General features: G+C 40.6%; 1 protein-coding gene and 7 non-coding genes across 8 annotated transcripts in view; 5 read left to right on the top strand and 3 right to left on the bottom strand.

The window, feature by feature from the left end:
- The window catches only part of LOC128482812 (uncharacterized), a 379,467-nt gene that overhangs the window by 32,890 nt on the left and 333,518 nt on the right, over positions 1 to 13,059 (bottom strand). The window lies entirely within an intron of this gene.
- TRNAN-GUU (transfer RNA asparagine (anticodon GUU)) lies at positions 1,217 to 1,290 on the top strand. The gene has a single exon. It is a non-coding gene; the product is annotated as a tRNA-Asn (tRNA).
- Positions 2,465 to 2,538, top strand: TRNAN-GUU (transfer RNA asparagine (anticodon GUU)). The gene has a single exon. It is a non-coding gene; the product is annotated as a tRNA-Asn (tRNA).
- TRNAT-CGU (transfer RNA threonine (anticodon CGU)) lies at positions 2,982 to 3,053 on the bottom strand. Its single transcript has one exon. It is a non-coding gene; the product is annotated as a tRNA-Thr (tRNA).
- Positions 4,959 to 5,032, top strand: TRNAN-GUU (transfer RNA asparagine (anticodon GUU)). The gene has a single exon. It is a non-coding gene; the product is annotated as a tRNA-Asn (tRNA).
- On the top strand, positions 8,867 to 8,940 carry TRNAN-GUU (transfer RNA asparagine (anticodon GUU)). The gene has a single exon. It is a non-coding gene; the product is annotated as a tRNA-Asn (tRNA).
- Positions 9,386 to 9,457, bottom strand: TRNAT-CGU (transfer RNA threonine (anticodon CGU)). Its single transcript has one exon. It is a non-coding gene; the product is annotated as a tRNA-Thr (tRNA).
- Positions 11,363 to 11,436, top strand: TRNAN-GUU (transfer RNA asparagine (anticodon GUU)). The gene has a single exon. It is a non-coding gene; the product is annotated as a tRNA-Asn (tRNA).

The following is a 13,059-nucleotide window of genomic DNA, read 5'->3' as shown; positions in this document are numbered from 1 at the left end:
TAATAATTCGGGCAGCCGTTACCAAAATAGTGGCTGGCAAGGGGAGAATGCCGTTTTCATACAATATCATAAATGACACAAGTTGTTAACCCTACGTGCCAATTAATCTTATGCAACGCCAGTTGTGCTTAAACAGAAAAGTGACATTATAAAAACAAAATTAGCAGAGGATGGTTTCGATCCATCGACCTCTGGGTTATGGGCCCAGCACGCTTCCGCTGCGCCACTCTGCTTTTCTTATAGTGGTTTGTCCGAGGGGAGAATGCTGTTTTAATGCAATATCATCAATGACAGAAGTTATTAACCCTATGTAAAAATGACATCTAGCAGAGGATGGTTTCGATCCATTGACCTCTGGGTTATGGGCCCAGCACGGTTCCGCTGCGCCACTCTGCTTTTCGTATAATGGTTTGTCCGAGGGGAGAATGCTGTTTTAATGCAATATCATCAATGACAGAAGTTATTAACCCTATGTAAAAACGACATCTAGCAGAGGATGGTTTCGATCCATCGACCTCTGGGTTATGGGCCCAGCACGCTTCCGCTGCGCCACACTGCTTTTCATATAGTGGTTTGTCCGAGGGGAGAATGCTGTTTTAATGCAATATCATCAATGACAGAAGTTATTAACCCTATGTAAAAATGACATCTAGCAGAGGACGGTTTCGATCCATCGACCTCTGGGTTATGGGCCCAGCACGCTTCCGCTGCGCCACGCTGCTTTCTGTAAAGCTGTTTGTCCGAGGGGAGAATGCTGTTTTCATGCAATATCATCAATGACAGAAGTTATTAACCCTATGTAAAAATGACATCTAGCAGAGAATGGTTTCGATCCATCGACCTCTGGGTTATGGGCCCAGCACGCGTCCGCTGCGCCACTCTGCTTTTCATGGTGCTTTCTTCACAAATGATAAAACACATTAATTCCTGACTTTTTTTTCTCCAAATCTCTTCTTCAAGCTTCGAAAGGGCCAACTTTTTGCCACTTTCTTCCCAAATGATAAAAAACCATGAATATCTGACTTTTTTTTCCAAATCTCTTCTTCAAGATTCGTAAAGACAATTTAGGAGTACAAGTTCTCACCATCATGAAATAATGTATAAACAGTTGAGATACAACTGTCAATTCTTCTGCTATGGTCACTAAGCCCTCTGGAATGCTGAAGGTTTAAAGTCATAATCCTCACTGCTTCTCTGAAGACAGTCACAAGTGGTTGTCTCTGTGGCGCAATCGGTTAGCGCGTTCGGCTGTTAACCGAAAGGTTGGTGGTTCAAGCCCACCCAGGGACGAGTGGGATGTTTTCCTGAAAACTTTCATTCCTGTGTTTGCAACACCAATGAGCTAATGATTACATTGAAAGACAGAAATGCAAAATCCTTAAAGCTTTCCAACATTAAGCTAAATCTTCTTATTCCACTTGTGGAAAGTTATTTTCCAGACAAAGCATGCCAATCCTTCCATGAAAAAACACATGAAAAACTTCTTGGCATAGTGCCAATTTTGGAATGCTTAGATTATTATTATTAATTTTTTGTTTTTTAACTTAGGCCACGTCTACAATACTACATGTTGTTAATAATTCGGGCAGCCGTTACCAAAATAGTGGCTGTCAAGGGGAGAATGCCGTTTTCATAAATATCATAAATGACACAAGTTGTTAACCCTACGTGCCAATTAATCTTATGCAACGCCAGTTGTGCTTAAACAGAAAAGTGACATTATAAAAACAAAATTCGCAGAGGATGGTTTCGATCCATCGACCTCTGGGTTATGGGCCCAGCACGCTTCCGCTGTGCCACTCTGCTTTTCATGTAGTGGCTTGTCCGAGGGGAGAATGCTGTTTTAATGCAATATCATCAATGACAGAAGTTATTAACCCTATGTAAAAATGACATCTAGCAGAGGATGGTTTCGATCCATCGACCCCTGGGTTATGGGCCCAGCACGCTTCCGCTGCGCCACTCTGCTTTCTGTAAAGCTGTTTGTCCGAGGGGAGAATGCTGTTTTAATGCAATATCATCAATGACAGAAGTTATTAACCCTATGTAAAAACGACATCTAGCAGAGGATGGTTTCGATCCATCAACTTCTGGGGTATGGGTCCAGCACGCTTCTGCTGCGCCACTCTGCTTTTCATGGTGTTTTTTTCACAAACGATAAAACACATTAATTCCTGACTTTTTTTTCTCCAAATCTCTTCTTCAAGCTTCGAAAGTGCCAACTTTTTGCCACTTTCTTCCCAAATGATAAAAAACCATGAATATCTGACTTTTTTTTTCCAAATCTCTTCTTCAAGATTCGTAAAGACAATTTAGGAGTACAAGTTCTCACCATCATGAAATAATGTATAAACAGTTGAGATACAACTGTCAATTCTTCTGCTATGGTCACTAAGCCCTCTGGAATGCTGAAGGTTTAAAGTCATAATCCTCACTGCTTCTCTGAAAACAGTCACAAGTGGTTGTCTCTGTGGCGCAATCGGTTAGCGCGTTCGGCTGTTAACCGAAAGGTTGGTGGTTCAAGCCCACCCAGGGACGAGTGGGACGTTTTCCTGAAAACTTTCATTCCTGTGTTTGCAACACATGAGCTAATGATTACATTGAAAGACAGAAATGCAAAATCCTTAAAGCTTTCCAACTTTAAGCCAAATCTTCTTATTCCACTTGTGGAAAGTTATTTTCCAGACAAAGCATGCCAATCCTTCCATGAAAAAACACAGGAAAAACTTCTTGGCATAGTGCCAATTTTGGAATGCTTAGATTATTATTATTCATTTTTTGTTTTTTAACTTAGGCCACGTCTACAATACTACATGTTGATAATAATTCGGGCAGCCGTTACCAAAATAGTGGCTGGCAAGGGGAGAATGCCGTTTTCATACAATATCATAAATGACACAAGTTGTTAACCCTACGTGCCAATTAATCTTATGCAACGCCAGTTGTGCTTAAACAGAAAAGTGACATTATAAAAACAAAATTAGCAGAGGATGGTTTCGATCCATCGACCTCTGGGTTACGGGCCCAGCACGCTTCCGCTGCGCCACTCTGCTTTTAATATAGTGGTTTGTCCGAGGGGAGAATGCTGTTTTAATGCAATATCATCAATGACAGAAGTTATTAACCCTATGTAAAAATGACATCTAGCAGAGGATGGTTTCGATCCATCGACCTCTGGGTTATGGGCCCAGCACGCTTCCGCTGCGCCCCTCTGCTTTCTGTAAAGCTGTTTGTCCGAGGGGAGAATGCTGTTTTCATGCAATATCATCAATGACAGAAGTTATTAACCCTATGTAAAAATGACATCTAGCAGAAGATGGTTTCGATCCATCGACCTCTGGGTTATGGGCCCAGCACGCTTCCGCTGCACCACTCTGCTTTTCATGGTGCTTTCTTCACAAATGATAAAACACATTAATTCCTGACTTTTTTTTCTCCAAATCTCTTCTTCAAGCTTCGAAAGAGCCAACTTTTTGCCACTTTCTTCCCAAATGATAAAAAACCATGAATATCTGACTTTTTTTTCCAAATCTCTTCTTCAAGATTCGTAAAGACAATTTAGGAGTACAAGTTCTCACCATCATGAAATAATGTATAAACAGTTGAGATACAACTGTCAATTCTTCTGCTATGGTCACTAAGCCCTCTGGAATGCTGAAGGTTTAAAGTCATAATCCTCACTGCTTCTCTGAAAAGAGCCACAAGTGGTTGTCTCTGTGGCGCAATCGGTTAGCGCGTTCGGCTGTTAACCGAAAAGTTGGTGGTTCAAGCCCACCCAGGGACGAGTGGGATGTTTTCCTGAAAGCTTTCATTCCTGTGTTTGCAACACAAATGAGCTAATGATTACATTGAAAGACAGAAATGCAAAATCCTTAAAGCTTTCCAACATTAAGCTAAATCTTTTTATTCCACTTGTGGAAAGTTATTTTACAGACAAAGCATGCCAATCCTTCCATGAAAAAACACATGAAAAACTTCTTGGCATAGTGCCTATTTTGGAATGCTTAGATTATTATTATTAATTTTTTGTTTTTTAACTTAGGCCACGTCTACAATACTACATGTTGTTAATAATTCGGGCAGCCGTTACCAAAATAGTGGCTGGCAAGGGGAGAATGCCGTTTTCATACAATATCATAAATGACACAAGTTGTTAACCCTACGTGCCAATTAATCTTATGCAACGCCAGTTGTGCTTAAACAGAAAAGTGACATTATAAAAACAAAATTAGCAGAGGATGGTTTCGATCCATCGACCTCTGGGTTATGGGCCCAGCACGCTTCCGCTGCGCCACTCTGCTTTTCTTATAGTGGTTTGTCCGAGGGGAGAATGCTGTTTTAATGCAATATCATCAATGACAGAAGTTATTAACCCTATGTAAAAATGACATCTAGCAGAGGATGGTTTCGATCCATCGACCTCTGGGTTATGGGCCCAGCACGCTTCCGCTGCGCCACTCTGCTTTCTGTAAAGCTGTTTGTCCGAGGGGAGAATGCTGTTTTAATGCAATATCATCAATGACAGAAGTTATTAACCCTATGTAAAAACGACATCTAGCAGAGGATGGTTTCGATCCATCGACCTCTGGGTTATGGGCCCAGCACGCTTCCGCCGCGCCACACTGCTTTTCATGGCGCTTTCTTCACAAATGATAAAACACATTAATTCCTGACTTTTTTTTCTCCAAATCTCTTCTTCAAGCTTCGAAAGTGCCAACTTTTTGCCACTTTCTTCCCAAATGATAAAAAACCATGAATATCTGACTTTTTTTTCCAAATCTCTTCTTCAAGATTCGTAAAGACAATTTAGGAGTACAAGTTCTCACCATCATGAAATAATGTATAAACAGTTGAGATACAACTGTCAATTCTTCTGCTATGGTCACTAAGCCCTCTGGAATGCTGAAGGTTTAAAGTCATAATCCTCACTGCTTCTCTGAAAACAGTCACAAGTGGTTGTCTCTGTGGCGCAATCGGTTAGCGCGTTCGGCTGTTAACCGAAAGGTTGGTGGTTCAAGCCCACCCAGGGACGAGTGGGACGTTTTCCTGAAAACTTTCATTCCTGTGTTTGCAACACAAATGAGCTAATGATTATATTGAAAGACAGAAATGCAAAATCCTTAAAGCTTTCCAACATTAAGCCAAATCTTCTTATTCCACTTGTGGAAAGTTATTTTCCAGACAAAGCATGCCAATCCTTCCATGAAAAAACACAGGAAAAACTTCTTGGCATAGTGCCAATTTTGGAATGCTTAGATTATTATTATTAATTTTTTGTTTTTTAACTTAGGCCACGTCTACAATACTACATGTTGTTAATAATTCGGGCAGCCGTTACCAAAATAGTGGCTGGCAAGGGGAGAATGCCGTTTTCATACAATATCATAAATGACACAAGTTGTTAACCCTACGTGCCAATTAATCTTATGCAACGCCAGTTGTGCTTAAACAGAAAAGTGACATTATAAAAACAAAATTAGCAGAGGATGGTTTCGATCCATCGACCTCTGGGTTATGGGCCCAGCACGCTTCCGCTGCGCCACTCTGCTTTTCTTATAGTGGTTTGTCCGAGGGGAGAATGCTGTTTTAATGCAATATCATCAATGACAGAAGTTATTAACCCTATGTAAAAATGACATCTAGCAGAGGATGGTTTCGATCCATTGACCTCTGGGTTATGGGCCCAGCACGGTTCCGCTGCGCCACTCTGCTTTTCGTATAATGGTTTGTCCGAGGGGAGAATGCTGTTTTAATGCAATATCATCAATGACAGAAGTTATTAACCCTATGTAAAAACGACATCTAGCAGAGGATGGTTTCGATCCATCGACCTCTGGGTTATGGGCCCAGCACGCTTCCGCTGCGCCACACTGCTTTTCATGGTGCTATCTTCACAAATGATAAAACACATTAATTCCTGACTTTTTTTTCTCCAAATCTCTTCTTCAAGCTTCGAAAGTGCCAACTTTTTGCCACTTTCTTCCCAAATGATAAAAAACCATGAATATCTGACTTTTTTTTTCCAAATCTCTTCTTCAAGATTCGTAAAGACAATTTAGGAGTACAAGTTCTCACCATCATGAAATAATGTATAAACAGTTGAGATACAACTGTCAATTCTTCTGCTATGGTCACTAAGCCCTCTGGAATGCTGAAGGTTTAAAGTCATAATCCTCACTGCTTCTCTGAAAACAGTCACAAGTGGTTGTCTCTGTGGTGAGATCGGTTAGCGCGTTCGGCTGTTTACCGAAAGGTTGGTGGTTCAAGCTCACCCAGGGACGAGTGGGATGTTTTCCTGAAAACTTTCATTCCTGTGTTTGCAACACCAATGAGCTAATGATTACATTGAAAGACAGAAATGCAAAATCCTTAAAGCTTTCCAACATTAAGCTAAATCTTCTTATTCCACTTGTGGAAAGTTATTTTCCAGACAAAGCATGCCAATCCTTCCATGAAAAAACACATGAAAAACTTCTTGGCATAGTGCCAATTTTGGAATGCTTAGATTATTATTATTAATTTTTTGTTTTTTAACTTAGGCCACGTCTACAATACTACATGTTGTTAATAATTCAGGCAGCCGTTACCAAAATAGTGGCTGGCAAGGGGAGAATGCCGTTTTCATACAATATCATAAATGACACAAGTTGTTAACCCTACGTGCCAATTAATCTTATGCAACGCCAGTTGTGCTTAAACAGAAAAGTGACATTATAAAAACAAAATTAGCAGAGGATGGTTTCGATCCATCGACCTCTGGGTTATGGGCCCAGCACGCTTCTGCTGCGCCACTCTGCTTTTTTTATAGTGGCTTGTCCGAGGGGAGAATGCTGTTTTAATGCAATATCATCAATGACAGAAGTTATTAACCCTATGTAAAAATGACATCTAGCAGAGGATGGTTTCGATCCATCGACCTCTGGGTTATGGGCCCAGCACGCTTCCGCTGCGCCACTCTGCTTTTCATATAGTGGTTTGTCCGAGGGGAGAATGCTGTTTTAATGCAATATCATCAATGACAGAAGTTATTAACCCTATGTAAAAATGACATCTAGCAGAGGACGGTTTCGATCCATCGACCTCTGGGTTATGGACCCAGCACGCTTCCGCTGCGCCACGCTGCTTTCTGTAAAGCTGTTTGTCCGAGGGGAGAATGCTGTTTTCATGCAATATCATCAATGACAGAAGTTATTAACCCTATGTAAAAATGACATCTAGCAGAGGATGGTTTCGATCCATCGACCTCTGGGTTATGGGCCCAGCACGCGTCCGCTGCGCCACTCTGCTTTTCATGGTGCTTTCTTCACAAATGATAAAACACATTAATTCCTGACTTTTTTTTCTCCAAATCTCTTCTTCAAGCTTCGAAAGGGCCAACTTTTTGCCACTTTCTTCCCAAATGATAAAAAACCATGAATATCTGACTTTTTTTTCCAAATCTCTTCTTCAAGATTCGTAAAGACAATTTAGGAGTACAAGTTCTCACCATCATGAAATAATGTATAAACAGTTGAGATACAACTGTCAATTCTTCTGCTATGGTCACTAAGCCCTCTGGAATGCTGAAGGTTTAAAGTCATAATCCTCACTGCTTCTCTGAAGACAGTCACAAGTGGTTGTCTCTGTGGCGCAATCGGTTAGCGTGTTCGGCTGTTAACCGAAAGGTTGGTGGTTCAAGCCCACCCAGGGACGAGTGGGATGTTTTCCTGAAAACTTTCATTCCTGTGTTTGCAACACCAATGAGCTAATGATTACATTGAAAGACAGAAATGCAAAATCCTTAAAGCTTTCCAACATTAAGCTAAATCTTCTTATTCCACTTGTGGAAAGTTATTTTCCAGACAAAGCATGCCAATCCTTCCATGAAAAAACACATGAAAAACTTCTTGGCATAGTGCCAATTTTGGAATGCTTAGATTATTATTATTAATTTTTTGTTTTTTAACTTAGGCCACGTCTACAATACTACATGTTGTTAATAATTCGGGCAGCCGTTACCAAAATAGTGGCTGTCAAGGGGAGAATGCCGTTTTCATAAATATCATAAATGACACAAGTTGTTAACCCTACGTGCCAATTAATCTTATGCAACGCCAGTTGTGCTTAAACAGAAAAGTGACATTATAAAAACAAAATTCGCAGAGGATGGTTTCGATCCATCGACCTCTGGGTTATGGGCCCAGCACGCTTCCGCTGTGCCACTCTGCTTTTCATGTAGTGGCTTGTCCGAGGGGAGAATGCTGTTTTAATGCAATATCATCAATGACAGAAGTTATTAACCCTATGTAAAAATGACATCTAGCAGAGGATGGTTTCGATCCATCGACCCCTGGGTTATGGGCCCAGCACGCTTCCGCTGCGCCACTCTGCTTTCTGTAAAGCTGTTTGTCCGAGGGGAGAATGCTGTTTTAATGCAATATCATCAATGACAGAAGTTATTAACCCTATGTAAAAACGACATCTAGCAGAGGATGGTTTCGATCCATCAACTTCTGGGGTATGGGTCCAGCACGCTTCTGCTGCGCCACTCTGCTTTTCATGGTGTTTTTTTCACAAACGATAAAACACATTAATTCCTGACTTTTTTTTCTCCAAATCTCTTCTTCAAGCTTCGAAAGTGCCAACTTTTTGCCACTTTCTTCCCAAATGATAAAAAACCATGAATATCTGACTTTTTTTTTCCAAATCTCTTCTTCAAGATTCGTAAAGACAATTTAGGAGTACAAGTTCTCACCATCATGAAATAATGTATAAACAGTTGAGATACAACTGTCAATTCTTCTGCTATGGTCACTAAGCCCTCTGGAATGCTGAAGGTTTAAAGTCATAATCCTCACTGCTTCTCTGAAAACAGTCACAAGTGGTTGTCTCTGTGGCGCAATCGGTTAGCGCGTTCGGCTGTTAACCGAAAGGTTGGTGGTTCAAGCCCACCCAGGGACGAGTGGGATGTTTTCCTGAAAACTTTCATTCCTGTGTTTGCAACACAAATGAGCTAATGATTACATTGAAAGACAGAAATGCAAAATCCTTAAAGCTTTCCAACTTTAAGCCAAATCTTCTTATTCCACTTGTGGAAAGTTATTTTCCAGACAAAGCATGCCAATCCTTCCATGAAAAAACACAGGAAAAACTTCTTGGCATAGTGCCAATTTTGGAATGCTTAGATTATTATTATTCATTTTTTGTTTTTTAACTTAGGCCACGTCTACAATACTACATGTTGTTAATAATTCGGGCAGCCGTTACCAAAATAGTGGCTGGCAAGGGGAGAATGCCGTTTTCATACAATATCATAAATGACACAAGTTGTTAACCCTACGTGCCAATTAATCTTATGCAACGCCAGTTGTGCTTAAACAGAAAAGTGACATTATAAAAACAAAATTAGCAGAGGATGGTTTCGATCCATCGACCTCTGGGTTACGGGCCCAGCACGCTTCCGCTGCGCCACTCTGCTTTTAATATAGTGGTTTGTCCGAGGGGAGAATGCTGTTTTAATGCAATATCATCAATGACAGAAGTTATTAACCCTATGTAAAAATGACATCTAGCAGAGGATGGTTTCGATCCATCGACCTCTGGGTTATGGGCCCAGCACGCTTCCGCTGCGCCCCTCTGCTTTCTGTAAAGCTGTTTGTCCGAGGGGAGAATGCTGTTTTCATGCAATATCATCAATGACAGAAGTTATTAACCCTATGTAAAAATGACATCTAGCAGAAGATGGTTTCGATCCATCGACCTCTGGGTTATGGGCCCAGCACGCTTCCGCTGCACCACTCTGCTTTTCATGGTGCTTTCTTCACAAATGATAAAACACATTAATTCCTGACTTTTTTTTCTCCAAATCTCTTCTTCAAGCTTCGAAAGAGCCAACTTTTTGCCACTTTCTTCCCAAATGATAAAAAACCATGAATATCTGACTTTTTTTTCCAAATCTCTTCTTCAAGATTCGTAAAGACAATTTAGGAGTACAAGTTCTCACCATCATGAAATAATGTATAAACAGTTGAGATACAACTGTCAATTCTTCTGCTATGGTCACTAAGCCCTCTGGAATGCTGAAGGTTTAAAGTCATAATCCTCACTGCTTCTCTGAAAAGAGCCACAAGTGGTTGTCTCTGTGGCGCAATCGGTTAGCGCGTTCGGCTGTTAACCGAAAAGTTGGTGGTTCAAGCCCACCCAGGGACGAGTGGGATGTTTTCCTGAAAGCTTTCATTCCTGTGTTTGCAACACAAATGAGCTAATGATTACATTGAAAGACAGAAATGCAAAATCCTTAAAGCTTTCCAACATTAAGCTAAATCTTTTTATTCCACTTGTGGAAAGTTATTTTACAGACAAAGCATGCCAATCCTTCCATGAAAAAACACATGAAAAACTTCTTGGCATAGTGCCTATTTTGGAATGCTTAGATTATTATTATTAATTTTTTGTTTTTTAACTTAGGCCACGTCTACAATACTACATGTTGTTAATAATTCGGGCAGCCGTTACCAAAATAGTGGCTGGCAAGGGGAGAATGCCGTTTTCATACAATATCATAAATGACACAAGTTGTTAACCCTACGTGCCAATTAATCTTATGCAACGCCAGTTGTGCTTAAACAGAAAAGTGACATTATAAAAACAAAATTAGCAGAGGATGGTTTCGATCCATCGACCTCTGGGTTATGGGCCCAGCACGCTTCCGCTGCGCCACTCTGCTTTTCTTATAGTGGTTTGTCCGAGGGGAGAATGCTGTTTTAATGCAATATCATCAATGACAGAAGTTATTAACCCTATGTAAAAATGACATCTAGCAGAGGATGGTTTCGATCCATCGACCTCTGGGTTATGGGCCCAGCACGCTTCCGCTGCGCCACTCTGCTTTCTGTAAAGCTGTTTGTCCGAGGGGAGAATGCTGTTTTAATGCAATATCATCAATGACAGAAGTTATTAACCCTATGTAAAAACGACATCTAGCAGAGGATGGTTTCGATCCATCGACCTCTGGGTTATGGGCCCAGCACGCTTCCGCCGCGCCACACTGCTTTTCATGGCGCTTTCTTCACAAATGATAAAACACATTAATTCCTGACTTTTTTTTCTCCAAATCTCTTCTTCAAGCTTCGAAAGTGCCAACTTTTTGCCACTTTCTTCCCAAATGATAAAAAACCATGAATATCTGACTTTTTTTTCCAAATCTCTTCTTCAAGATTCGTAAAGACAATTTAGGAGTACAAGTTCTCACCATCATGAAATAATGTATAAACAGTTGAGATACAACTGTCAATTCTTCTGCTATGGTCACTAAGCCCTCTGGAATGCTGAAGGTTTAAAGTCATAATCCTCACTGCTTCTCTGAAAACAGTCACAAGTGGTTGTCTCTGTGGCGCAATCGGTTAGCGCGTTCGGCTGTTAACCGAAAGGTTGGTGGTTCAAGCCCACCCAGGGACGAGTGGGACGTTTTCCTGAAAACTTTCATTCCTGTGTTTGCAACACAAATGAGCTAATGATTATATTGAAAGACAGAAATGCAAAATCCTTAAAGCTTTCCAACATTAAGCCAAATCTTCTTATTCCACTTGTGGAAAGTTATTTTCCAGACAAAGCATGCCAATCCTTCCATGAAAAAACACAGGAAAAACTTCTTGGCATAGTGCCAATTTTGGAATGCTTAGATTATTATTATTAATTTTTTGTTTTTTAACTTAGGCCACGTCTACAATACTACATGTTGTTAATAATTCGGGCAGCCGTTACCAAAATAGTGGCTGGCAAGGGGAGAATGCCGTTTTCATACAATATCATAAATGACACAAGTTGTTAACCCTACGTGCCAATTAATCTTATGCAACGCCAGTTGTGCTTAAACAGAAAAGTGACATTATAAAAACAAAATTAGCAGAGGATGGTTTCGATCCATCGACCTCTGGGTTATGGGCCCAGCACGCTTCCGCTGCGCCACTCTGCTTTTCTTATAGTGGTTTGTCCGAGGGGAGAATGCTGTTTTAATGCAATATCATCAATGACAGAAGTTATTAACCCTATGTAAAAATGACATCTAGCAGAGGATGGTTTCGATCCATTGACCTCTGGGTTATGGGCCCAGCACGGTTCCGCTGCGCCACTCTGCTTTTCGTATAATGGTTTGTCCGAGGGGAGAATGCTGTTTTAATGCAATATCATCAATGACAGAAGTTATTAACCCTATGTAAAAACGACATCTAGCAGAGGATGGTTTCGATCCATCGACCTCTGGGTTATGGGCCCAGCACGCTTCCGCTGCGCCACACTGCTTTTCATGGTGCTATCTTCACAAATGATAAAACACATTAATTCCTGACTTTTTTTTCTCCAAATCTCTTCTTCAAGCTTCGAAAGTGCCAACTTTTTGCCACTTTCTTCCCAAATGATAAAAAACCATGAATATCTGACTTTTTTTTTCCAAATCTCTTCTTCAAGATTCGTAAAGACAATTTAGGAGTACAAGTTCTCACCATCATGAAATAATGTATAAACAGTTGAGATACAACTGTCAATTCTTCTGCTATGGTCACTAAGCCCTCTGGAATGCTGAAGGTTTAAAGTCATAATCCTCACTGCTTCTCTGAAAACAGTCACAAGTGGTTGTCTCTGTGGTGAGATCGGTTAGCGCGTTCGGCTGTTTACCGAAAGGTTGGTGGTTCAAGCTCACCCAGGGACGAGTGGGATGTTTTCCTGAAAACTTTCATTCCTGTGTTTGCAACACCAATGAGCTAATGATTACATTGAAAGACAGAAATGCAAAATCCTTAAAGCTTTCCAACATTAAGCTAAATCTTCTTATTCCACTTGTGGAAAGTTATTTTCCAGACAAAGCATGCCAATCCTTCCATGAAAAAACACATGAAAAACTTCTTGGCATAGTGCCAATTTTGGAATGCTTAGATTATTATTATTAATTTTTTGTTTTTTAACTTAGGCCACGTCTACAATACTACATGTTGTTAATAATTCAGGCAGCCGTTACCAAAATAGTGGCTGGCAAGGGGAGAATGCCGTTTTCATACAATATCATAAATGACACAAGTTGTTAAC

This window comes from Spea bombifrons, chromosome 3 (assembly GCF_027358695.1).
Source record: "Spea bombifrons isolate aSpeBom1 chromosome 3, aSpeBom1.2.pri, whole genome shotgun sequence".
Taxonomy (NCBI): Eukaryota; Metazoa; Chordata; class Amphibia; order Anura; family Pelobatidae; genus Spea; species Spea bombifrons.
Note: the sequence above shows the minus strand (reverse complement) of the source record. Positions and strands in the feature narration are given on the sequence as shown.